Source organism: Lissotriton helveticus, chromosome 5_1 (genome assembly GCF_964261635.1).
Source record: "Lissotriton helveticus chromosome 5_1, aLisHel1.1, whole genome shotgun sequence".
NCBI classification, from domain to species: Eukaryota; Metazoa; Chordata; class Amphibia; order Caudata; family Salamandridae; genus Lissotriton; species Lissotriton helveticus.
Genome location: NC_136065.1, coordinates 1,989,616,584 through 1,989,644,307, shown reverse-complemented (window position 1 = coordinate 1,989,644,307; position 27,724 = coordinate 1,989,616,584). Strand labels below are relative to the sequence as shown.

General features: G+C 54.4%; 2 non-coding genes across 2 annotated transcripts; one reads left to right on the top strand and one right to left on the bottom strand.

The window, feature by feature from the left end:
• The first annotated feature begins 16,507 nt into the window (after positions 1 to 16,507).
• On the top strand, positions 16,508 to 16,582 carry TRNAK-CUU (transfer RNA lysine (anticodon CUU)). Its single transcript has one exon. It is a non-coding gene; the product is annotated as a tRNA-Lys (tRNA).
• A 302-nt stretch (positions 16,583 to 16,884) lies between these two features.
• On the bottom strand, positions 16,885 to 16,994 carry TRNAL-CAA (transfer RNA leucine (anticodon CAA)). The gene is made up of 2 exons: positions 16,957 to 16,994; positions 16,885 to 16,930 (listed from the first exon to the last, which is right to left on the bottom strand). It is a non-coding gene; the product is annotated as a tRNA-Leu (tRNA).
• Positions 16,995 to 27,724: the final 10,730 nt, after the last annotated feature.

The window sequence follows — 27,724 nt, the reverse complement described above, 5'->3', positions numbered from 1 at the left end:
TTACCCACGTTGTATGTAGACGCTATTGTATTTACACTGCAATCAAGCCATCAATCAAGGCCAGCACTTAGCACCCCTAGGTGGGCCCCACGTATAACTTTGAGTCGCAGTTTGTCTGCATATACGCCTCCAAAAGAACTTAAAGTTCCGATTGTTCAATCTGCACTATCAGCTAGCAGGCAAGAAATGCTCCGACCCTGATTGGTCTAGAATTCACTTGACTACAAGTGACGCGTTAGAGCTCACAGGCGAGCCCCTACATCCTATTGGTCGTTAGTCAGGAGTGTCAGGCTCCCGGTAAACCACGCCCCACCCGGAAACGATCAACTCCTTAATACCGGGACGGCGGACCCGTACATTAACACCACGGAGCTCCCGTCGAACGGCATAGGCACTAAAGGCGCCCGTCATCACCTCCACAAGTAAGACTGTTGCATTTGGGCAGCCGATGCCCTGCTTTTCATGATCTGAGGCAAAGCCCCTTACCTCGCTCTTTATTCCTGAACAGATCGTAGCAAGGTCTGGATACTGCCAGTTCGGGGAAGCTCATGGAGCCTTGAAATACCAGTGCTCCCAGTAAGAAATTTAACTTAACTATGTGGCAAATATCACTCGTAATATTATTTGCTCCGCCCACACGCATGATTACCACAGACGCTCATATCTCACATCGGATAGGGCGTCACCCCAGGTACAGTCTCCTTGTACCTAGTTTTAACTCACACCAATCACGAGCACGGTCTTCATAGATCCCTCAACCACGAGGCACGACACCCACTTAGCCTTGCGTTCGGTGCCACCGCCCCTCTCACGAGCGTGGGCCGCACACCGGTACGTTGGCTAACGTACTACCAGTGTCCTGTGGGTTGAATCGCACAGAAATACGGTTGTTTTCCCGATCAGCACGTATATTCTGTGGTTGTAGTGGCCAGATAATACGGTATTCTGCCATTACAGCACTGGTCCGCCCCCTAACTATAGCATTGTTGGGGCCTGGACCACACAAGGTGCACCTTGCACGGAGTGATATATAAATGTTGTATGTTTGTACGTGCATGTCTGTTTACCCACAACCCTCTCCCTATCTTTCTTCCTCAGGTTTTTTTCCCGGGAACACAGGAGAAGAACACATTTTAATACAGAGTCACATTTTGTGATTCTCACAAGGTTACCAACGTGGACAGGGTGCGCCTTAGCGTGCGCATACCATCCCGCTGGTACAACATTGGTCCTGAAGAAAACCTTACAATTGCACATAGGTTGAAACATGTAGACCTCTTTTTAAACTCACTATACGTCTTATTTAGTACACCGATAGCCCACCTAACAGGGCAACTGGTGTTAATTAACTCTTTTTATTATAATGAAAAGAAACATAGAAAAACCAACAAGGCAATAAAACATTAATACAACAATCGGGCGAGTGTTCAAGGAGGACGGGAGATGCATAGTAATACGATACATGAGTTGTTTTACCCAGATGAGGGGGCCGGAGGCAGGAAACACAAAGTCAAGAACAAAAGACGCTACACTACACCAGGAATGTCGGGTCAGGGGAACTGGGGGGACTTGGTATCTCCGTGAGAGGGGGCGTACATATGTCTCCCCGGTACGAGTTCCATTGGCTCCAAATTGTCCCCCATTTTCTGGGTCTGCCTCGTGCCACATATACAGTCCTCTCCCTAAACATGCACCAGTCCATGTTCTTCTTCCAGGCCGCCACTGTGGGGGGCCTCTGGGAACCCCAAAGCTGTGCAATGTCTCTCTTAGCAATCATATTACCAAGGGTCACCCATCGTATCTGTGACACATCATAGTCATTCGGCTCCCATACATTCAGCAAACATCGTCGGGTCTCTGGCAACATCGCAACACCTGTTACCTCATTCATCACCTCATGTATGCGATTCCAGAAAAGCACCATCTCAGGACATTCCAAAATTATATGGAGAAAGGTACCAAGCAGACCACAACCGCGCTTACACAAGCCATCCGTCGAATAACCCATACGGATCAAGCGGGGGCCGGTAACATAAATCCGATGTAGGATCTTAAGCTGGACCAGGCGGAGACGGGCCGGGATTGCGACCTCCTTGTGTGAGGATATCGCTGATTGCCTGTCCTCGTCGTCTAATTCTATACCATCTGCAATCCAGGTCGCCCTGAGGTGCTCGAGCAAGCTCGAGCGATCATTGATCATCTTTTTGTAGATCAGAGAAATAGTGCTATCCGGCACGTGACCATCTAATATACGATCTTCGAGGGGGGAGGATTCCGGAATGTCGCTACCCACGGGGAAAACCGAACTCAACGCGTCGTGAACCTGGGCATAGCGGAAGAATTCCCTATCACCTAGTTTATATTCCGTCTGTAGTTCTGCGAAAGTCTTTATCCTGCCCTTAACCCAGAGATCACCCACTTTACTGATACCAATCATATCCCATTTCTCGAATCCTTTCGTTCTCCACAGGCAACCCAATCTCGCAGAAGCATAAAGCGGAGTCGCACGGGTCAATCGATCTCTCCAGCCCATGGCCGCAGTCGCACAATGCCACACTCGTACGGCTATCTCAGTGGGTCCCGAAAGCTGTAAGCAAGAGGGTCCAGAATAGAGCGCCCTGTTATAATCGCCCCCCGGTAACAGCCATCTATCCATTTCAAACGCTGGATTCAATGCCGGGCCATACATCCCATGGTTAATTGCTGCAAGCTGGGAAGCCCAATAATATCGCCTGATATCCGGAAGTGCTATACCGCCGTCATACCAGGGAAGTGTTAACTTTGGAAGAGCGATACGCGAATGCCCGCCCCATATCAATTGCCTCTGTAAAGTCTCCACCTCTCGGAAGTATCTCGCCGTAATTACATCAAATGTATTCTAGAGTGCATATAAAAACCGCGGTAAGGACATCATTTTAAAAAGAGCCGCTCGCCCTAGTGGAGATAACGGCAATTTACGCCAACTCACTACGTCTGATCTTAAACGTTGAAGCGGAGGAAGTAAATTACGCTCGTAGCGGACCGCAGGGTCCAATGACATAAAGACTCCCAGGTATTTAAAACCCGTCTGTGTCACCTGGATAGGACATCCACGCGGCAGGAGGGGGACGCCGCCAGTGAGCACGTATATGTGGGACTTAGTCCAGTTAATGACGAGGCCGGAGTTTTTCCGGAACGAGTTAAGCACGTCAAATAATACATTTAACGATTTTTGAGGCAATGTGAGGTACAGCAAAATATCGTCCGCATAGAGCGATATGCGGTCCTCAAAGTCCGGAGTCCAGTATATGCCTCTCATCGAGGGCTCCCACCGTATCCAGGCAGCAAGAGGTTCCAAGGCAAGGGCAAAGAGAAGTGGAGACAGAGGGCAACCCTGCCGCGTACCTCTCCCAAGAACAAAGGGCCCGGAGACCCGGCCATTTACCACAACCTGTGCCAATGGTGTCTCATACAGAAGTTTTACCCAACTAATGAATCCAGAGCCAAAACCAAATTTTGCAAGAGCAGCCCAGAGATATGGCCATTCGATTGTATCAAAGGCCATCGTGGCATCCAAGGACGCCAAGATGGCCGGTTCCCGCAGTGACGTCGCCCTCGCGAGAACACCATGTAAGCGCCGCAAATTCAATGCTGTGTTGCGATTTGGAATGAAACCTGACTGATCAGGATGGATTAAATCACTGACTACTTTTATCAGGCGGTTTGCGAGCAGCTTGGCAAGAATCTTAGGTTCAGCATTAAGGAGCAAGATAGGCCTGTAGGACGCACAGCGGTCCCGTGGCTTCCCCTCCTTATCACCACAATGGTCGCAAGACGCTGATCACGTGGAAGGGAGCCAGTTTCCCGCGATGCTTGTAATGACGTGTTTCTCCGTATGTTTTGATGCTTCTGTCAGTCACCAGGTCATTACTTACCACACCCTTTCTCAGGTTACAGAAAGACACCACATTTCACAATACTTACCCAAGAAAGGAATAAACACTGACAACATATAAGACCATTGCTGAGGAGCTCGCAAATAACAACAAGTGACAACACCTCCCAATCCAAGAGGGTACGCAGAAATTCACAACACCTCCTAATCTAAGAGGGTACACAACGCATGCTCCTCCTAGCAATGTAATTTAGACATCCCTGATGGGAGGCATTTTCCCTTCCGTATCAACAATTACCCATTAGAGGGGAATCGCCCATCCCTCTGTAAGTACTTGGTAAAAGGGTCCCAACCTTCCCTCACAAGGAATACCAACAAATGATATGCACTAGGGTTTCTTTATTACATGATAATAGGATGACAAAAGAAAGAAATAACTAAACATCCCAGTAAACATTAGCAGCAATCATCAGCACATAGATATACATAGAGCCTGAAAATAAAAGCATAGTTAGATAAAGTTAGGTATACATCGAACACCTCACCATAATCTTAGGCGTCTTGTCATCTGAAGAAGGGTCCGTCTCTCTTTGCCTCACTGGTTGGTTCCGGACTCTCTGTTGCACACATACACGACTGCACGTCTGCAACGTGATGTATCATCAGACCGCCAAAACACCAGACCAGCATCTCAGCATCTCTCTGCCTCTCAGAAACTCTCTCTCTGCCTGCATCTCTGAATCTCTTTCTCTAATATAGAACTCTATCCTCTATCGAAGCTTCTGGAAGAACCCGCCTACCTTTCTCACAAGATTCCTGTACTTTTCCACACCAAGCACCGAACAGCAGCTGGCCAAGCTTTTGTTCTGGCGCCAATGCGAAGAAGGCACATTCCTCCTGATAAGAACTGGTCTGCTCTGGTTCACTGTCGGTGAACAACACATGTAATCTCAAATATCACCTCTCACCTACAGAGGCTCAGAAGATGGCTGCAGTTTAGAATATGGAGTTGCTCAAGCATAGGCCTCTACTACTTGGAAAGCAGAATGCTATTTTACCACGTCAAAGCCAATAGGCTAAAGTCATAATTCACCTAACTCAAATAACACTATGCACTTAATCCCTCAGTATCCACTATGGAGCACATGTGTGCACAATCACCAACAACACTGCACCTCGACATCCCATACCTTCTGTTCTTTGGCAAGATTATTGTAATGCAAGACCATCCTACATTAAGGCTAAAGTAACATAGCACACTAAAATCAGTACACAATGGTGGTGATCGAGGGTCATCACAGATCATCAAACCACTAAAATGGCTCATTCACTACAATGCTAAAAACATATCACGGAGATACGGCGCTAGCGTGTCAGGGCGCAACTTATAAAGTTCGATGGGAAGACCATTAGGGCCCAGAGCCTTTCCGGAGCGAATAGAACGTACAGCGAGAGCTACCTTGTCAACCGAGGGTACAGCATCCAACCAGTCCCTGTCAGACTCTGACAAACAAGGCAACGCAATATCCCGTAGCAACAAATGAGAATCTTCCTCGGGCTTGTTAGATACCGGGGAATACACTTCTCGAAAATAATCAGCAAAGCATTCAACAATGTCAACCGGGTCAGTCACTCGCGTGCCATCAGGTCTCTCAATCACTGGAATCACACTGCTTGCCCTCTCCTTTCTATCCAGCCAAGCAATCAGTTTCCCAGCCTTATCGCCCACATCATACAGTCGTCCCTGCTGCTCTCTACTCATCGTCTTAGCTGTGTCGGTAACCAAATTCTTATACTCAAGTTTCTTGAGACTGAGAACATGAAGCGCATCTCGGGTAACATTCCGCTCCAAGGCACTTTCCAACTCAGTAATTTCAGTCTCAAGACGGACTACTGCCTCATTCCTACTTTTCTTAGCACACCCAATTAACGACAGTGCTTGTCCCCGGATGACCGTCTTAAACGCTTCCCACAGTGAGACAGGAGAGGACACAGACCCCACATTTTCCGCAAAGTACAGATCCAAAGACTTAATCAGTTCAGTACGGGTTTTGGGGTTGTGGAGGTACCATGGATTAATCGGGGCCACCCTTCCCTCAGCACCTATATTCATATTTATCTGAAACCACAGAGGGGAGTGGTCCGATATGCCTCTAGCCAGATGTCTGATCTCCCCAATTGACGAGTACTGGGCAGCCGGTATCAGAACATAATCCAATCTAGAAAGACTACCATGTGCGCCTGAGTGGAAAGTGTACTGTGTCTGTTCTGGATGCATCAGTCTCTGACAATCCACGAGCCCCAGTGCTTCCAAAAATTCACCCAACCAAGATTGTGCACTCGTAAGGTCCCTGGGGGGGTAGCGATCCTCCCTCCCGGAGACAACTGAATTGAAGTCACCGCCCAGTATCAGGATACCATTCGGGAGCCCCAAAACTACTCGTCCCAAATCTGCAAAAGTAGTGGTCTGTAAGCCAGGTGGGATGTACACCGACAGTAACGAGATAGTTTTCCCCTCCCACCTACCTGTGAGTGCAACATAATGCCCCTGTAGGAAGGTGGATACCTGACTATGGTTACCCTAGATTTTTTGCCTTGTGTTTAGCTGGTTTTCGACTTAGTTGGCCTGGGATCCTGCTAAACAGGGCCCCAGGCTATCTGCTCTCTCTTAAAATGGACTCCATGCACCCTAGGTGCATAACCAAATTGGTACTGGACACCTTATCAGACCCTGTACAGTGCACTATAGGTGCCCAGGGCATAGGTGCATCCAAGGCCTACCAGGGGCTGAAGCATAGCTTTTGCCACCCCTGGCTGGTTCTTAAATTGACACAACTGGCTGTTCACACAGCTGGGGCAAGGTGGTGTAATCACCCCTTGCTTAGATATAGTCTACCTATGTCTAAACCTATATCTGGACACATATATACCTATCAGCCACTCCTATAGCAGGCATTAACAATCCTGGAGGCAGAGTGCTTGGTTTTATGTGAGATAGTGCTCTGGCATGAGCTGAGCCTGTCTGCAGCTTGCGGGACCATTTCCTTATAGCTGTTCCAGTGATACTGCCATACCATATACTCTTAAGTGCATTATAATCCTTGCGGTTAATGCTAACTTTGGTTTGGCTTTATCAAAACATGTCGTGTTTGGTGTCATACATTTTGGAATACTACCCCCTCGCCAGTTCTGGCGACGGGGGTAGCATTCCACCCTTCTAGAGGGAGAAGACATGTTACTTACTGCAAATGCAGTTAAACCTAACCAGAGCCCCAGCATCACAAAATGGATGCTGCTGCCACAGACACTAGTCTGGCCTCCTGCTGCTGACCGATACTCGACAGAGGAGGCTTGATCAAAGGATCTCCTGTCACAGGGAGGTGTCACACCACCCCAGACAGGAAATAGTGGATTGTAGCAGGGAGGGTTGAATGAAACTAGACACTGCCTGGGGCACACAAGGTGTCACTGGGCAGATTCCAGTCAAACCGGTTCTGGGGCCATCCAGCCCCAGTCTTGGCAGCAGCAAACTGGACAAAGGAAAGGGGTGTAACCACCCCCTTCCTGGGTCCCACCCATAGGAGGGACCTAGCAGGTAATCCAGCCCCCAGATTGTGAATATAGGTGGGAGCAGTGCCAATGCACATCAGATTATCCTGACTGAAACTTATGAAACGAAACTCTGGACCCTTCGACATCCTACTCGACGTAGAAGACTGAAGAATCTCCCTTGTGGTCAAGGAGTGACCACCCTGTGCAAACAGGCACTATCCAGCACCTCTACTTTTGCTGTGTTGCAGTTCCCGCCGGAACTCGAGCGACAGAGATCAACAAGCGCCAGCTTTCCTGACTTCCAACAGCCCGATCCACAGTCCATGCAGAGCTGGGACCCATGCAGGCGACCTGAAGCGTGGGAGCGGCCATCTTGAAGTAACTACGAAGCGAAGACCGTGCAGCATCCGAGGCCCCCTCGAAGCTGTGCATTGGAGCATGAGAAGCTCCAGCCCTAAGCAGCTTTTGCACCGAAGCTCACCCCTCTACACTCGACGAGTGCTGCGTGTGGCCCTTCTGCATTTTCCTGCTCGGCGCGTTGGTCCGGTCGCTTGCCCGTTGGCTAGTGGCCCTTGAACCGACGAACCTTTGAATTTACAATGCTGGTCTGGTTGCTCCAGACTGGCCCTCGCTCCCCTGAAAAGGAGCACCCGCTCAGACCTTGCTGGTCCGAGTGAAACGCCAGCTTCGAATCCTGCGTGGGTTGCCCTTGCCAAGGTTTGTTGACTCTGATCCGGAAGCCGATACCGCCGACAGCGAGAACCTTTGTGGGACAGCTCGTGATCCACTCCAGGACATCCTCGGTGCCCCAGAGTCCACGTGGCAGCGGAGACAAGGCACCCGTCATCAACCTGATTGCGCCCGACATCGCCTGGTTCCTTCCTGGTTCCTTCCTGGTCACTGGCTAGTGACCCAGACTCTGTCCCCTCTGCTTTCAGGTACCCTTCAACTTCGATCCACCCTTGGATCGCACCGGACACTTCTCTCCTGGACGCCTGCAGCATCTTCATCCTCAGGCACCATTGAACTGCGTGACGAAACCCGACACAGGTTGGCACCTGTGCACCCGCGTCCTGTGGGTGAGGTAACTTACTAGCACCGGTGTTCCCACACTGGTGACCCTCCTGGTCGCTCCCCTGCCGCACGGTCCCCGTGTGCCAGGCCCTCCCGCTGCCTGCCTCCAGCCCCTGCCTCGCACGTTCCCGCGTGCCAGGTCCCCCTGCTGCCGGCTGCCTGACCCCCGACCCGCCATCGCACGGTCCCCGGAGGCCAGGTCACCCTGCTGCCGGTCTAACCCCTGCCCCTGCCTCCTGACCGCCGCCTGCTAGGGTCAGCCCTCAGGCCTCGCCGCTCCGCCGCTTTTTTCGCCTCTTTTTCCCACCACCCCTCCTCCTCTCGCCGTTCTCTTCCCTCCCTCCCCGCCGCTGCCCCCCGGCGGCACGCCCCCCCTCCTTTGCCCGACCCTCATTCGCCTCCCCGCTCCCGCCTCCCAGCTGCCCCTCCCTCGCTCCACCCCCCCACTACGCCATTTATGGCAGAGTCCACGCGTACGCGCAGCGTGCACGCACAGCCCTAAGCGCGCCGAAGGTGCGCCAAAGGTAAGCCCGTCTGCGCCCGTCCGCGCCTGGACCTCGCCCAGCGCCAGGACCCCTGGCCCCCACCGACGGAAGCCGACCCGACGGACCTACGACGCCACCGAACTCAACGCACTCAACACCGGCCGAACCCCGGGCTGCTACCGAGCCACACCGAGACGCACCCACGGACCCTTCAGCTGCCACTCCTGCAAGTTCACCTGCAACCGGACCCACGCCACACCAGCACCCACCGAGCCGAACTCCAGCTGCACCCACCTGAAGTGCATCCTGCTCAACACCCGCTCCGTCCACAGACACGCCGTCGAGCTCTGGAACCTGCTCGACACCACAGCCCCAGACGTCGCCTTCCTCACGGAAACCTGGATGAACGCCTCCTCAGCGCCCGACATCGCCATCGCCATCCCGGACGGCTACAAGATCATCCGGAGGGACCGCATCAACCAGACAGGAGGAGGCATCGCCATCATCCACAGGAACACCATCCGCATCACGACCAACACCGACGACACCCTCGCACCCGCCGAACACCTGCACTTCCAGATCCACGTCAACCCCAAGACCACCCTCAGAGGCACCCTCATCTACAGACCCCCGGGACCACGCACACAATTCAGCGAAGACATCGCCGACTTCATCAGCCCACACGCCCTCCCCTCCGCCGACTACATCCTCCTCGGGGACCTCAACTTCCACCTGGAGAACAACAACGACCGCAACACCACCACCCTGCTGGACAACCTCGCCAACCTCGGACTCAAGCAACTGGTGACCACCCCCACCCACTAAGCCGGACACACGCTCGACCCGGTCTTCTCTTCCAGCAAGGACATCGCCTTCAGCCACGCCACGGGACTCCACTGGACGGACCACAGCTGCGTCCACTTCAGCTTCAGAAGGACCACGTTCCACCATCACCAGCAACAGGTCCCCCGCAGAAGCTGGAACAAGATCACTTCAGACCAGCTCGCTACTTCCCTGAGCAAGAACCCTCCCACTAGCACAACGAACCCCAGCCAAGCGGCCACCAACTTCACGAAATGGATCAGCGACTGCGCAGACGACCTCGCCCCTCTGAAGACCCCGCCGAGCAGACCCGGCAGCAAGAAAGCCCCATGGTTTAACGACGAACTCAAGAGCTCCAAGAAGAACTGCAGAGCACTCGAGAAAACCTGGCGCAGAGACCCAACACCGGACAACATGACTGCCCTCAAGCTTGCCACCCGAAAACACCACCAACTGATCCACGCCACCAAGAAAACCTCATTCAAGGAACGACTGGACAACAACGCACACAACAGCAAGGAACTCTTCAACATCGGGAAAGAGCTCTCCGACCCCAACGCCGGAAACAACGACATCACCCCTTCGCAAGACCTCTGCAACTCCCTCGCCTCCTACTTCCACAACAAGATCGCTGACATACACAACAGCTTCAGCACTCAACTAACGCACACCACGACCGAACCACCCCCCCTCACCACCACCCTCCGCGCCTGGACCCCGATCAGCACCGAAGACACCATCCGCACAATGAACTCCATCCACTCCGGATCTCCGACCGACCCCTGCCCTCACCACGCCTTCAACAAGGCCGATGCGGTCATCGCACCCCTCCTGCGGGACATCATCAACACCTCCTTCGACACCGCCACTTTCCCGGAGAGCTGGAAGCACGCCGAACTCAGCGCTCTACTCAAGAAACCATCAGCCGACCCCACCGACCTCAAAAACTACCGCCCCATCTCGCTGCTCCCGTTTCCGGCAAAAGTCATCGAGAAGACCGTCAACAAGCAACTGGCCGCCTTCCTCGAGACGAACGGCTCCCTCGACCTCTCGCAGTCGGGCTTCCGGGCCAACCACAGCACCGAGACCGCCCTGATCGCAGCTACCGATGACATCCGAGCCCTGCTCGACAACGGAGAAACAGCGGCCCTCATCCTCCTGGACCTCTCCGCGGCCTTTGACACTGTCTGCCACCGTACTCTAGTGCAGCGCCTCAGCAACGTTGGAATCCAGGAGAAGGCACTGGAGTGGATCATCTCCTTCCTCGCCGGAAGGACACAGAGAGTCCGCCTCCCCCCGTTCAGATCGGAGGCCACCGAAGTCATCTGCGGCGTTCCTCAAGGCTCCTCGCTCAGCCCAACACTCTTCAACGTCTACATGAGCCCCCTCGCAGCCATCGCACGCCAGCACAACCTCAACATCATCTCCTACGCCGACGACACCCAGCTGATCCTCTCCCTCACCAACGACCCCGCCACCGCCAGCCAACCTGCACGAAGGGATGACAGAAGTAGCCAAATGGATGTCGAACAGCCGCCTGAAACTGAACTCGGACAAGACGGAAGTCCTCATCCTGGGATCATCACCCTCCGCCTGGGACGACTCCTGGTGGCCCCCCGCCCTGGGCAGCGCACCCAAACCCACAGACCACGCACGCAACCTGGGCTTCATCCTGGACTCCTACCTCTCCATGACCAGACAAGTCAACGCCGTCTCCTCGTCGTGCTTCAACATCCTGCGCATGCTACGTAAGATCTTCCGATGGATCCCCACCGAGACCAGGAAGACGGTCACCCAGGCCCTCGTCACCAGCCGTCTGGACTACGGCAACTCCCTCTACGCCGGAACCACCGCCAAACTCCAGAAGAGACTCCAGCGGATCCAGAACACCTCAGCGCGACTCATCCTGGACATCCCCCGCCGCAGCCACATCTCCGGACACCTGAGAGACCTACACTGGCTCCCGGTCAACAAGAGAATCACCTTCCGGCTCCTCACCCACGCACACAAAGCCCTACACAACCAAGGCCCAGGATACCTCAACAGCCGCCTCAACTTCTACGCTCCCAAATGCCAGCTTCGATCGACCAGCCACGCCCTCGCCGCCGTCCCCCGCATCCGAAGAGCCACCACAGGAGGTAGGTCCTTCTCCTACCTGGCCGCCAAGACTTGGAACTCCCTTCCGACCCACCTCCGCCTGACCCTGGACCACCTCGCCTTCAGGAAGCAGCTCAAGACCTGGCTGTTCGAGCAGTAGCGGACCCCCTCCCCCCAGCGCCTTGAGACCCTCCGGGTGAGTAGTGCGCTATATAAATGCTTTGATTGATTGATTGATTGATTGATTGACTGGTACACACCTCTAGTGCCTAAGTCTAAAGTTTGGTAGTCCTAGTCCAGGCGGAAGACTCCTTTTGCATTAACATTGTAACTTTTACGCACCATTGACTTTACATTGGTGAAAGCCGTGCTTCCCGCACTGCTCCTGAATCCCGCTGGCTACTCCCGTCCTAACTGTGGTTAGTCCAGTGTAGTCCCAGAGATTCACAAGGCCCTAGGCCTTATCCCCGATCGATTAGTGATTGTTATACCACTTTATTGATATATGGTTTGAGTGGCCACCGGCCTCATCCAAAACGTGCAACTTGTTTATGTTATACTGTGCTGTTATTTAAACGCTTGTGCTTCATTGCTCATAAAGAGTAGTGGGGATTATTCTAAGAATAAATACATATATTTTTAATAATATATAACTTGTGTGGTGTCCTTTCATTTGATATTACAGGATTGTACATGGTGAAACAACTGGCTTCACATGTCCTCTTGAGTTAAGCCTTTAGGCTGCTTAGTCCATGCTACCCCTAGGATAGCTTGTCTTTAAGGTTGACTTACAACCACCACCATAAGGGATTGTTTGGACTGCTACAAGGTGCCCACAGAACTGTGGACATCATATACCAGGCCAACTTCTCATAGCCCCCTAGCATCCAGAACTATGTTGTCGATTTCCAGGGGAAGAGAGTTCCTGACCAAGATACCCACCCCTCTAGAACTAGAGGTGAACGCAGAATGTGCAGCGAGACGATATCCCCGCCTGTTCAGAGCGTAGCAAGCGTTTCCAATCAAATGAGTCTCTTGTAGCAGCACTACATCAGGGGAGAGGCGTTGACACATTTGCAAGACCACCCCCCTCTTTATCCGGTCTCCCAACCCATTTACATTCCAGCATAGTAGCTTCAGCCCCCTACCCCCATCCAGACCTTCGATGATCTCCCACCTCATGACAAACACCACACCCAAGTCCAAAGTTGAAACAGTTTGTTGCCTTGAAAAAGAAAGAAAATGGAACACTCCCAACATACTTCCCCCTACCCCCAACAATACCACAGCGCAACTCCCCCCACCCTGCACCCCTGCGTAGACTCAAAAGCCACCCCAACTTGCAGTGTGCCTGTCGCCCTAGCAAAAAAAAAACTAATCTACACAAAGACACCCAGAGGAGGAAAGGGTCCCTCTCTACCCCGCCACCTCCGGGTGTGTACTTCAAAGCATACGATCACAGAAGTCAGCAAGCCACAGTTGTCTATTGTGTTCATTGTCTGGGACTCGGGCTCCATTGCTCATTCTTGTTCCAACAGTCCCCCTTCAGCTCCACCTGAATGTTCTGTACGATCGCGACAGGTAGGCAAAGTATCTAGCCAGTCACTCAATCCCTCCGGGCGATCAATAAAGAGTGTCCGGTCTTCATATTCCACACGCAAACGGGCCGGGAAAAGCTTCACATACTTCAAGTCCATATCTCTGCGACGCCTCTTCACCCACTGGTATCCCATCCTTTGCTTCTGGACGGGTTGGGAAAAATCCGGATAGAAGTTCACCGTGGTGTTTTCAAACTGCGTAGGGCCGCCCATCCGCGAAGCCTGCAAAATGGCGTCTCTGTCTCTGAAATTAAAAATTCTGGCGATGATCGGTCGCGGGGGGAACCCTGGCTTCGCCTGTCCTCCCGGCACCCTGTGCGCACGTTCCACCGCAAAGAATTTACTCAGTCCCTTGGGGGTGAGGTGATTGAGGATGAGGTCTTCGACACGGAGATCAGTGGACAGTGATCCAGAGTTTTCCGGGACCCCAATAATACGCACGTTATTGCGCCTTGCACGGCCCTCAAAATCCTCCAATCGACGAGCAAAGAAATCGTTGGCGGGTCTCAAATTGCGAACTTCTGTCTGCAAGTAGGACATATCCGTCGTGAGGCTGGAGGTCTTCAGATCTAGAGATTTGACCTTCTCATTAGCTTTCGCCAAATCTGTTCTGATGAGATTAACGTCGATGGCCACTGTGTCAAGCTTCAGGGCCAGGGCCTCGTACTGCTGGCAGATGGATGTCTTGATGCCAGCAATGGCGCCCATAGCGTCTTGCAGTGTTAAATCCGCCGACACAGTAGGATCATCAGATGCCTCCTCCCGGACTCTGGGTGTGCCACCGGGGGACCCTTTAGGAGGGGTGTAACGATCCATAACATTTGTTTGAGTTGCACCTCCCCGGAAGGTGGTCTTGACTTTCCGTTTGTCACCCTCGGGCTTGCCTGTCATGGTGGGCTGGGTGCCCCGGAGGGGCGCCTGAGATCTGGTCCAAATGGCTCCTCAGAGTTCACCCACGGGATCACCAAAGGCAGATTTAAGCCAGTATATTTCCGCAGCCAAGCACTCGCTGTTTCCAGGCCTATGCGAAGATCACGGGAGCCAGATGCGTCCAGCGTCGGTCCCGGTAAGGAGCAATGCCAATCAGCAAAAACGAAACCGAAAGCCAACTTCGGGCTGTGGCCTGGACCCCTTTAGCCGGTGTTGTTGAATTACTGCCAGGGTACAGCAGCAACTCAAGGCCCGGGTGTCTCCACGCGGTAGGCCGCAGAAGTTCAGGATGTCGTAGCTTAGGAACCCGAAGTCCAAATCAATTTCTGAAAGCAGCTAGTATATCAGCTGGGCTGCGTCTTCAATAACCCATCTTCGTAGTCAGGATATAATTCAGGATAGATGCGGGAGGCGGCGAGGGTCTCGGGAGCCCTGTGCTCACGCGGCCATCTCGGATGCGCACAGTGTCCCACAATTTTAACAAGTATCCAAAACACTCCAGAATAAAGTCTTAGAGTGGGTAGAGTTGGATACCTTTTAAACACACCTGTCTTGCACATTTAAAAGAAAACCAGCTCCACTGTAGTCAGGTGTTGCAGCACACCTGAATGGCACTCGGCTGTTCAGGTGGGACCCCGATGATGAAGCATGTCACCAACTAGGTTGGTGAGTGAGGGGTCTTCTAAAGGACAAAGGATGTCCCATTTGGGGTTGTGATTAACGCACCTTGCCCTCCCTCTACTGAGGCTGGGACTTACTGATAGGGTTTAACTCCCCACTTTGTTGTTTAATTGGTCTTACCAATATACAATAGGTTACATGGGCACTTGATCCCATAGACCACATAACGTGATTTGCAATTGGTAAACGAGTCATGTTTCCCAAAAATGTTCTTATGCTTGAAAATGGACCCCTCTTCTGTAGTGGGGCGCAGATACAAGTGCTGCACTTCTTGTGTTCTAAGATTGGTGGTAAGTCTGTACCTGTGGCACTTCTACGCTGCCTTGGTACAGCTCTTTCCACTGTGCTAGTCTGCCCTTCTGAGACAGACCTTGACAGGGCAGCGACGTTTTATGGCACGGGCAAAGTGGGCTCTGGCCCAGGGCCCCAGCCTTTCAGGGCCCCTGATAGTACTAGCTCTGTTCTGCAGACAGTCCTGCCCCGATGACGTTGAGAGATACTTAAGCAGATTGTTTTAAATAGTATTTCACTTTAATTTATTTTTAATGTGAGTGATGTGTGAGAGTCTATTACAGACATTTTGCAGAGAAATGTTCTTGATGTTTCAACATCCATAAAAAGTTTATTTTAGATCCAAACTGGGCCTCACATATGAGAAATTGGAGGGTGTCACAGAAATTATTTGCAGTGATGCTAGCAAGCTGGTGCTGTTACCATTTTTAAAACACACATCAGTATTCCTGAATATTAGATGTAACAACTTTAAAATGTGCATGAGTGTGCCTGTGCACTGTCAGTGACCAGGCCATAGATAGAGGGCATGAAAGAGCTGACATTAGATCATAGATTCAAAGCTGTTCTGAGCAGGTACCCGCAAAATCCCTAAGATGTCCCTATGCCAGTGCCTCAAACACGCCCTGCAACTCTATGTTGTTCCTTCACTTTCTTCAGTTGTTGCAGCTCACTGTTGCCAGGCTTTGAGGAGCTATAGACTCCGTCTGCTCTTCACAGCCTCTCTGCAGGAGTCTGCGCCTGTAGTGTCCTTGAATGCGGTGAAAGAAGGAACTGTGAATGAGATGCAGAAAGCTCTTGCTGATGGACAGCTGAGAATATACTTTGAACCGCCTGCAAAGGTGCGAAGCGGCCAAGGGGGTGACAAGAGATGACACGTGTATACCATGGGCTGCTTCCGAGTATTCCCCTTCAAGTGAAGACACAGAGGTAAGCATAAGGGTCTGTAGACCGGCAGTGTGAGGGTTGAGAAAGAGACCGGTGAATGAGAGAAGGCAGAGGATAGGTTGTGAAATGAGAGAAACTCCACAACATCCAATCACTGATCGTTGGAGAGGTGCATAAGCAGCGTCAATAGTAGTCCTGACTTCCTCACGTTGGCAGCCCGGCTAGCTCAGTCGGTAGAGCATGAGACTCTTAATCTCAGGGTCGTGGGTTCGAGCCCCACGTTGGCCGCGAGATCATTTTGTATCCAATTATTATTTTTTTTTAATATATTTTTTCCAATGTTCTCTTTCTCTTTCTATGGGTCTCTTTACAGAAATAAACAAACCCCTTGCAGGATTTCAGTTTACAACTTCCTTCTGCCTGTACAAGGGCGGAGACTAGCGATCTCTTCATGGCGTCCTGTTGAAACTTTTACGAGGCGCTCCTCGTCCTCTAGCGGTGCTGCCCCGCGCGCCACGAAGTAAAAGCCAAACAATTCTTGGACGTGGGAAGAAAAAAAGATGCGGATGTAAATTAGTCGCAAAAGAGATTGTGTCAGAAGTGGGATTTGAACCCACGCCTCCAATTGGAGACCAGAACACCCAGCTGGTGGGAAGAGTCAGCTCTTGAGTCTGGCGCCTTAGACCGCTCGGCCATCCTGACAGCTGGGAAGGAGGGAGGCCGGGTGATGTCATCAGCTCGTTGCTACGCAGAGTGTTATTGGGGGGTGTATTGTGTGTTATTCAGTTTCACTTCCACCCAGACCTTCGCTTTTCAACGATATGAAAGGGGCACAGGGCTGAATTTCGTACTATTTAACTTTAACTCAAATCCTCGCGTTACACAACGGAGGAACACAGCCCTTGCGTTTTTGATCTGCTTCTGCTGCACGTGTACTCAATAGTCTTCTGGGCGCTATAGTCTCAGACGGTGAATAAAACTGCAGGGATTCCAAGAATGATCCCCCTCCTCCGGCAGCTCGTGTAGTTAGTGACGTGACCTAATCCCAGATTTAGAAGTCTGACCAACTCAGGATCTCTACCTCCGACGGCTGCTATCCTGAGCGGGCGCCCCTCCTGGTGTTCCTGGAGAAGGCATCCAGTCCTGCCTGCAGCTGCAGCCGATATGTTAAGGAAGGAACACAGAGCCAGGCGGACGCAGAGAGGTCTGTACCCAGCACCAGTGGATCAGCAGAGGCAGAGGGGTCAGTCCACAGCCAGGGCCCAGGAGACTGGCCAGAGAGCTACACGAGGAGGCAGAAGCAAAGGACGCCAAATAGACTCTGTAACCCCCAGCCCCTTGTTCCTAACAGATGGAACAGCATGAATTTCTTTCACGTCCAGGCTGTGGATTCAAGCTCCACGTCGGGCGTAGCCGTCTGTTTTTGTAAAAGCGTATTCACATTTACATGGGCGTCCGCAGAAATTTTTCCAGGGGGGGGGGCAACATTTTTACTTCATCACCATCCTCCGACATGATTGAGCACAAGTACATACATGCCAACATTTCAGAAGAGCAAAGAGGGAGATTTTTTTTAAAAAATCGGGAGAATGGGGCTTCAAATCGGGTTACTGGCGTGTATGGGCTTTGGAAGTGTGCTGCTGCAGGATTGGACATTTGAAACACAAATGTACGTTTTTTTTCTTACCTTTTACAAGCATGGAGCGCAATGGCAGGCTGAGAGGGTGATGCAAGTGTTGTCCCCCCCCCCCCCCCCGCCCCTGTGTGACACCCCAGCCGAAAACAGCTTCCTGTGCACACACACGCCCCCCCCCCCCTACTTCACAGGTCTTCAAAAGACTATTGCCTTGTTAATGACCCTTTGTTGTTTTTTCACCCCATCGAGAGCCCCTGCATGGCCACTTTGACTATTGCTGGAAAAATTAGCACTTCACACAAACGCCCTGTCAACAAACCCCGAGGAATCGGGTTTTTGCTTGCAGGAATCGGGAGGCGGGAGACTAGCCTTCAAATCGGTAGTCTCACGCCTGAATCGGGAGGGTTGGCATGTATGCAAGTATTAAATAAACAAATAAAAAAATCTAATAAGACAAAGCTTAAATAAACAAAGAAACCCATGGGGTGGGAGAAAAATCATGTGAGGCTTCACAGCAGATTACCTGGCAACCACAATGAAACAGAGGAAAAAACAAACAAGCATTGGCATAGCCAATAGGTCTCGCCTTTAAATGTAAATTGATACTTGTATAGCGCACTACTCACCCGCAAGGGTCTCAAGGCGCTTGTACGAATACCGCTGTGGAACCCATCCTGGCTTTCCCTTTGAGGTGTCCACTCCTGGGCACCCCCAAGGTGGAGGCCAGGCATCCTTAGCGTTGTGGGGGCCGTTGTGGAGATTAAGCAAGCTATTGCCCAGAGTTGCAGAGTGGGACTCCATGATTGGAATAGGCACCGAGGCGAGAATTATCAGGTCCGTGGAATTTTTTAGCTCAAGATCCGCCGAGGCGGGGAATTGAACCCTGGTCCCGGGTTAGACCTCTGCATCAGGGTCTGCCGCTAATTTAGCCATGCGACACTTGAAGTTGTTGCACCAAGGATATTGTACTAGACAACTAAACACTTATAAGGTCCCAAAGGGGAGACCTATTGGCTATGTCAATGCTGTTTTGTTTTTTTAAAAATGACAAGCAGTGCTATATGGCTCCGGCTGCCACTTAGTCCACCACATCCCACGTAGATGCTGCAGCCATCTTTGAATGGTTTTAAAGCCAATTCAAAAGCTGTCACCAGTGTATGTGAATCCCTATCTCAACTGTGAGACTGCTCTCCTGCTTCCCAATTCTATTAAATACAAATGATGTAAAAAGAACATCCATTTCTGAGCTGCACGGCTCATCCTACCTACGTTTCATGTGCAGATTTGAAATACTGATGGTTTGGGCTTCCCGGAATTCAACTGGTAGAGAGGTAGAGAGAGGTAGAGAGAGAGAGGTGTAGAGAGGTAGAGAGACAGAGGTAGAGAGAAGTAGGTAGAGAGGTAGAAAGAGGTAGAGGTAGGGAGAGAGAGAGAGGTAGAGAGAGAGGTAGAGGTGTAAAGGTAGAGAGAGGTATAGAGATAGAGGGAGAGGTAGAGAGGTAGAGAGGTAGAGGGAGAGAGGGAGAGAGGTAGAGAGAGAGGTAGAGGTAGAGGTAGAGAGAGACTGGGAGAGGTAGAGAGGGTGAGAGAGGTAAAGAGATAAAGAGTTAGAGAGAGAGGTAGAGAGAGAGAGGTAGAGAGAGAGAGGTAGAGAGAGAGAGGTAGAGAGAGAGAGAGGTAGAGAGAGAGGTAGAGAGAGAGGTAGAGAGAGAGAGGTAGAGATGGGTAGAGAGGGGTAGAGAGGGGTAGAGTGGGAGGTAGAGAGAGGTAGAGAGAGAGAGGTAGAGAGAGAGAGGTAGGGAGAGAGAGGTAGAGGTAGAGAGAGAAAGAGGGGTCGCGAGAGAGAGGTACAGAGAGAGGTAGAGAGAGACAGAGAGAGAAAGAGAGCAGTAGAGAGGGAGAGAGAGGTAGAGAGAGAGAGAGAGAGAGTGGCAGAGAGAGAGAGAGAGAGGTAGAGAGAGAGGTAGAGTACTAGAGGTAGAGAGAGAGGTAGAGAGAGAGAGGTAGAGAGAGAGGTAGAGGTAGAGAGGTAGAGAGAGAGAGAGGTAGAGAGGTAGAGAGAGAGAGAGGTGGAGAGAGAGAGGTAGAGAGAGAGGTAGAGAGAGAGGTAGAGAGAGGGGTAGAGAGAGAGGTAGAGAGAGAGGTAGAGAGAGAGAGAGAGGTAGAGAGAGGTAGAGAGAGACAGAGGTAGAGAGAAAGAGAGCTAGCGAGAGGTAGAGGTGTAGAGAGGTAGGTAGAGGTAGAGGTAAAGAGAGACAGAGAGAGACGTAGAGAGAGAGGTAGAGAGAGGTAGAGAGAGAGAGGTAGAGAGGTAGAGAGAGAGAGGTAGAGAGAGGTAGAGGTAGAGAGGTAGAGAGAGAGAGGTGGAGAGAGAGAGGTAGAGAGAGAGGTAGAGAGAGAGAGAAAGAGAGGGAGAGGTAGAGAGAGAGAGGTAGAGAGAGAGAGGTAGAGAGAGAGGTAGATGTTGGACCCGGCCTCATGGCGTGGTCCTACCCCTCCCACCATCCCGGATCCCCATCATCGGCCTGACCCCAGCGTAGGCCCATCACGACCGAAGCACGAGGCCGTGCCCGACTCCATCTTGGGCCCACCACGTCACGACCACGTGGCCTCGGCCCCAGCCCCGGCCCCAGCGAAGCCCAGACATCGAGGCACCAAGATCCACCCAGGTGGTCGAGTGGCCACTCGACAGATCCCGGAGGGAGAGGAGTTTCGATGGCCCTCCAGCCATCCCCGGACGCCTGGTATCGATCGCCCTCCGGCCTCCCTGGGCGCTGGCTCCACCCCCCTGCTGGGTGTCTGGACACCATCATCCCGGCCCCTCTGGTCCCCAGGCGCGAGGGTCCGGACATCAAAGGACCTCCGTCCTATATCTGGGCCAGCCCCGGAGTAGGACGCCAGTTGTATCCTGGACTGGAAGCCCTGCCGACGCTGTCACGGCCGACACCAGACGAACTCATCCTTCCTGTAACCTGAACGATCCGAGAGCCTGCTGGCACTGCCGCGGCCTACCTTGCTGAACCATTCGAGAGCCTGCTGGCGCTGCCGCGGCCTACCTTGCTGAACGATCCGAGAGCCTGCTGGCGCTGCCGCGGCCTACCTTGCTGAACGATCCGAGAGCCTGCTGGCGCTGCCGCGGCCTACCTTGCTGAACGATCCGAGAGCCTGCTGGCGCTGCCGCGGCCTACCTTGCTGAACCATCTGAGAGCCTGCTGGCGCCGCCGCGGCTCGAACCTTTCGGAACCCCCCAGCTCGAGGATTGAGAGCTGTGCGTAGGGTATCCCTTCCTCCGCCCAGAGTAAGACTGTCCCGCTACCTTACCCTCCTTGTCCGAGACTTTACGGATCCCTCGATCCAGCTGTATATACTGCCAAGAACCCGCAACCGTTATTACTTATAAAAGCTTGAGAACTTGACCTCCTGTGTGGTGTCCGTTTGTAGTGCTGTGATTACTCTGCTGTACGATCCTAGGAGAGGGCCCTCATTCAGGAGGCCTCTCGATAACGCTCGGCTACTTCTCAACTGAGGGGTGGACCTAGGGGTGGTCAGTCAGACATCTTCTGCCTCCCCCGGGTCACCTTTCTAACATTGGTGGCAAGCGCTGGGATCCGAGCCCACGCAGATCGTACAGAGAGTGATTCACTCGCTACCCAGAAAAACCCACTGCAACCATGAGCACAGAATTCCAGAAGGAGAAAATGGAAGACTACAGTCACAAGGAGCTGAAGCAATTCTGCAAAGATCTAGGCATCGCTACCACTGGCTTAAGCACCAAAGAAGATTTCAAATCGGCTCTGCAGGCCTGGGTGGACGCCGGTGAGGCGCCACCTCCGAGTGAAGATAACCCGGGCCCGAACGGAGGCCCGGAGGCTCAACTGAACCCAGCGGGAGAGAGACCCGCAAACCCAAACACGGGCCTCTCCCACGAAGACGCCCGAGAACGAGAGAGGAACCGGCTCCACGAGTTGGAGCTTGCTCGACTCAAACAAGAAGGAGAGATCCAACTGGCAGAAAGGAAGCTAGCCCTCGAGCAGCTGCGACTAGAAGGAGACCTAGAAGAAAAGCGATGACAAAGAGACCTCGAGGAGAAGAAACTCCTGCTCGAGCACGAGCGCGTCCTCAAAGAACTAGAATTTAAAGCCAAGGCAAACGAGACTGGCCTCTCCGGGGGGAAGACCTCCCCTCCCCCGGTGGACACGAAGGTGCACATACCCAAGGATGTCGTCAAAGAGTACTGTAAGAACGACGACATCCAGCAGTGGTTTAAAGCTTACGAGGTCGCCATGGCCGCCCATCGAGTACCCCTCCGGGACTGGGGTGCCGGCCTGTGGGGGAAGTTTATCAACGAAGGAAGAGACGCCCTGCTGGAGCTCCCTGATACCGAGAGGACCTCGTACGAGCACATGAAGACCGCCCTCCTCACTCGCTACGGACTCACCCCCGAGATGTACCGGCAGCGATTCCGAGACTGCAAAAAAATCCCCGGTACCACGTGGGTGGAATACGTGAACTATTACAGTAGGGCCTTCGAGGGGTGGACTCGGGGCTGCCAGGTCACCACCTACCAGCAGTTGGTCGACCTCATTCTATGGGAACACCTGTCCAATAACTGTTTCATCGAACTCCGGCAGCACCTCCTCGACAGCAAATTGACTGAGCCACGAAAACTCGCTGTCGAGGCAGACCGATGGGCAAGCACCCGAGTTCCCCGGAACACGATGGGAGATTACGGCCGGGGGTCCCCGGGGAACCACCGACCACGAGGTGGCGGAGTAGGCCCGAGCCGGGGTCGAGACGCCCCCCAGGGGTCATCCCCTACCTCCACGTCGCCATCCCTGGGTCGGAGAGGGGGCCCCCCAGCCCGGCCGGGGCCCCGCCCGAACGTTACGTACCACAGATGCCAGCGACAGGGTCATTATGCGAATGACCCCCTCTGCCCGATGAACCAGCGACCCGGCACCACCGGGCCCCCAGCCCGCCAGATCGCGGCAGCTGCCCTAGGTGAAGAAAGTAGTGAGGAAGAGGACGACGGCCACGAGCAGGCCGAGTGGGAGCCCGCCGCCATGACCTTAGCCTGCCTGGGGACTCACGACATGATCCCCGAGGGCCGATCCCCGGCAACACCCAGAAGTACCGCCAGTGGGTCACCATCAATGGTTGCCGGACCGAAGCCCTCCGTGACACTGGGGCCAGCGTAACAGCGGTCCACTGCCATTTGGTGACCCCGGAACAGATCCTTCCTAACGTCCTGTGCCCAGTCCGATCCGCAGATAACTCCGAAACTTTGTGTCAGATGGCCCGCATCCCCTTCGAGTGGGGGGGAGTGTCGGGCGTGCTGAAAGTGACTGTCCGCGACGATGCCCCCGTGGACTGCCTCCTTGGGAACGACCTGGAAAGCTCCCCATGGGCTGGCGTCGAACGAAGAGAGCACCTGGGGATGCTAGGCCTTCCCGAGTGGGTCTGTGCGACCACCCGCTCCATGTCCGCCCGAGCCTCCGCCCCAGCGGGGGAAGCTCCAACAGAGGAGCCAGAGTGGCCCGCACCTCCGCCACCCGTCGTCCCCGAGGACGCCAACACCGAGCCCGGCCCCCAAGGGCCCGACCAAGAGGATCTCACCGAGCTCAACCACCTCCCAGAACTCGCTCAATGGCGCCAAGAAGGTGGCCCCACCCGCGAACAGTTCCGGCAGGAACAGAAAACCTGCCCCTCCCTCGAGGGGATGCGACAGCAAGCCGCTACTCAAGCCGCTGTAGACCCCGCGGGGTCCCACTGGGTCTACTGGGACAACGACCTCCTTTACAGTGAGCAAAAGATTGCCGAGCTAGGGGCCGGCCGGGTGCTGGTTGTACCCCTCCGCTTCAGAGACTTCCTCCTGAACTTAGCACATGATGTGCCCCTCGCCGGGCACCTGGGGCAGGACAAAACTTACAGCCGCCTGGTGACCCATTTTTACTGGCCAAAAATGCGCACTGATGTCCAGTACCACTGCAGGACCTGCCCGACCTGTCAAGCCAGCGGGAAGAGCGGGGGGAAGGTCAAAGCCCCGCTCCAGCCGTTCCCTGTGGTAACCACCCCCTTCGAGCGAGTGGAAATAGACATCGTAGGGCCCCTGGACCCTCGCACCTCGCAGGGACACCGCTTTATCCTCGTCCTGGTGGACCATGCCACCCGCTATCCTGAGGCCATCCCTCTCCGAACCATCACGGCCCCCGTGGTGGGCCGAGCCCTCATGAGCATCTTCTCCCGAGTCGGCTTCCCCCGAGAAGTCGTGAGTGATCGGGGGTCCAACTTCATCTCGAAGCATATGCGGTCCCCAACAGTGCGTGGTCGCATATAAGTTCACCACCCCGTATCATCCCCAGGGAAATGGACTAGTGGAACGCTTTAACAGGACCCTGAAGGGGATGATCAAGGGCCTAGAAGAGCCCCTCCGGCGCAAATGGGATGTCCTGCTGCCCTGCCTCCTGTTCGCCTACCGAGAGGTACCCCAGAAATCCCTGGGGTTCAGCCCGTTCGAACTCTTGTACGGACACCCGGTTCGAGGCCCCCTTAGCCTGATCAAGGAAGGCTGGGAGACAGCAGTTCGAGAGGCCCCACCGGATGTCTACCGGTACCTCTTGACACTCCGCAATCAGACTCGGAAGTTCAGGGAACTTGCCGAGGCCAACCTGGAGGCCAGTCAGGAGGAAATGAAACGCTGGTATGACCAGAACGCCTCGTCCATCGAGTTCGAGCCGGGCCAGCAAGTCTGGGTCATGTCCCCGGTTGAACCGTGTGCCCTACAGGACAAATGGACGGGGCCCTTCAAGGTGGTGGAGCGCAAGAGCCCCGTCACCTACCTGGTAGACATGGAGTCCCCCAGGAACCCCCTCCGGGTTCTACACGCTAACCGGCTCAAGCCGCACTTTGCACGCACTGAACTGAGCCTGCTGCTGGCGACCGATGACGGAGCTGAAGACGACTCCGAGCCACTACCAGATCTCCTTAGCACCACCGAAGAAGACGGCTCCTTCGAAGGGGTCCGGCTCTCCTCTACCCTGACCCCAGAGCAGCAACAAGACTGCCGGAAGCTGCTGGGGCAGTTTGCGGATCTGTTTTCCCTCACGCCGGGGGTCACCCGGTGGTGTGTCCACAATGTGGACACCGGAGACAGCCCCCCTGTGAAACAACGAGCTTTTCGAGTGCCCGACCGGGTTCGGGCCTGCATCCAATCCGAGGTGGCCAAGATGTTGGCCCTGGGGGTAGTCGAACCCTCCAACAGTCCCTGGGCCAGTCCCGTTGTCCTGGTCCCGAAAGCCGCTTCCCCCGGAACCGCTCCCGAGCTCCGGTTCTGTGTTGACTACAGGGGACTGAATGCAGTCACCAGGACCGACGCCCATCCCATCCCCAGGGCAGATGAACTGATCGATCGCCTAGGGGCCGCCAAATACCTCAGCACCTTCGATCTCACGGCAGGGTATTGGCAGATCGGCCTTACCCCTGGTGCACAAGAGCGATCGGCCTTCTCGACGCCAGATGGCCACTATCACTTCAAAGTAATGCCCTTCGGCATGAAAAATGCGCCGGCCACCTTCCAGAGGCTAGTGAATCAGGTGCTGGCCGGACTAGAAGAATACAGCGCCGCCTATCTAGATGACATTGCGGTGTACAGCCTTCACTGGGATGAGCACCTGTCCCACCTCTGGGAAGTCCTGACGGCCCTCCGGCGGGCCGGACTAACCATCAAGGCCAGCAAATGCCAGATAGGCCAAGGGTCCGTGACCTATCTAGGACACCAAGTAGGGAGCGGTCAAGTAGCTTCCCTCCAACCAAAGGTAGACGCCATCCGGGCCTGGGAGCCCCCGGTCACCCAGACCGCCGTCCGAGCCTTCCTGGGGCTCACCGGATACTATCGGTGATTTATAAAAGACTACGGGAGCATTGTGGGGCCCCTCACCGAACTGACATCAAAGAAATTACCCCAGAAGGTGCACTGGACCCCTGCGTGCCAGACAGCCGTTGAGACTTTAAAGACTGCCATGTGCACCGCCCCTGTGCTCCAGGCCCCCGACTACAGCAAAGAGTTTGTAGTCCAAACCGACGCCTCGGAGCACGGCATCGGGGCGGTCCTGTCCCAAGTTAACCCCGAAGGAATCGACCGGCCTGTGGCCTTCATCAGCCGACGCCTCCTGGCAAGAGAACAGCGGTGGAGCACCATCGAGAGGGAAGCCTTTGCCGTGGTGTGGGCACTCAAGAAGCTCCGGCCCTACCTCTTCGGCACCCACTTCCGAGTCCAGACCGACCACCAGCCCCTGCGTTGGTTGATGCAGATGCGGGGAGAAAACCCGAAACTGCTGCGCTGGTCCATTTCTCTGCAGGGGATGGATTTCACTGTGGAGCATCGCCCCGGCAACGACCACGCCAATGCCGACGGCCTGTCCAGATTCTTCCGCCTCGGCGAGGAGAATCCCCAAGAAAATGGGTGACTCTCCCCTGCCTTCAGCTGGGGGGGACGCGTGTTGGACCCGGCCTCATGGCGTGGTCCTACCCCTCCCGCATGGCGGTCCCAGGACGACATCAGCCCTCCTCCGGACCTCGGGCGGCCCCTTCTGCCCGACCCTGCACGCCCCAACACCACAGATCCGGCTACCATCCCGGATCCCCATCATCGGCCTGACCCCAGCGTAGGCCCATCACGACCGAAGCACGGGGCCGTGCCCGACTCCATCTTGGGCCCACCACGTCACGACCACGTGGCCTCGGCCCCAGCCCCGGCCCCAGCGAAGCCCAGACATCGAGGCACCAAGATCCACCCAGGTGGTCGAGTGGCCACTCGACAGATCCCGGAGGGAGAGGAGTTTCGATGGCCCTCCAGCCGTCCCCGGACGCCTGGTATCGATCGCCCTCCGGCCTCCCTGGGCGCTGGCTCCACCCCCCTGCTGGGTGTCTGGACACCATCATCCCGGCCCCTCTGGCCCCCAGGCGCGAGGGTCCGGACATCAAAGGACCTCCATCCTATATCTGGGCCAGCCCCGGAGTAGGACGCCAGTTGTATCCTGGACTGGAAGCCCTGCCGACGCTGTCACGGCCGACACCAGACGAACTCATCCTTCCTGTAACCTGAACGATCCAAGAGCCTGCTGGCGCTGCCGCGGCCTACCTTGCTGAACCATCCGAGAGCCTGCTGGCGCTGCCGCGGCCTACCTTGCTGAACGATCCGAGAGCCTGCTGGCGCTGCCGCGGTCTACCTTGCTGAACAATCCGAGAGCCTGCTGGCGCTGCCGCGGCCTACCTTGCTGAACGATCCGAGAGCTTGCTGGCGCTGCCGCGGCCTACCTTGCTGAACGACCTGAGAGCCTGCTGGCGCTGCCGCGGCCTACCTTGCTGAACGATCCGAGAGCCTGCTGGCGCTGCCGCGGCCTACCTTGCTGAACCATCTGAGAGCCTGCTGGCGCTGCCGCGGCCTACCTTGCTGAACCATCTGAGAACCTGCTGGCGCCGCCGCGGCTCGAACCTCTCGGAACCCCCCAGCTCGAGGATTGAGAGCTGTGCGTAGGGTATCCCTTCCTCCGCCCAGAGTAAGACTGTCCCGCTACCTTACCCTCCTTGTCCGAGACTTTACGGATCCCTCGATCCAGCTGTATATACTGCCAAGAACCCGCAACCGTTATTACTTATAAAAGCTTGAGAACTTGACCTCCTGTGTGGTGTCCGTTTGTAGTGCTGTGATTACTCTGCTGTACGATCCTAGGAGAGGGCCCTCATTCAGGAGGCCTCTCGATAACGCTCGGCTACTTCTCAACGGAGGGGTGGACCT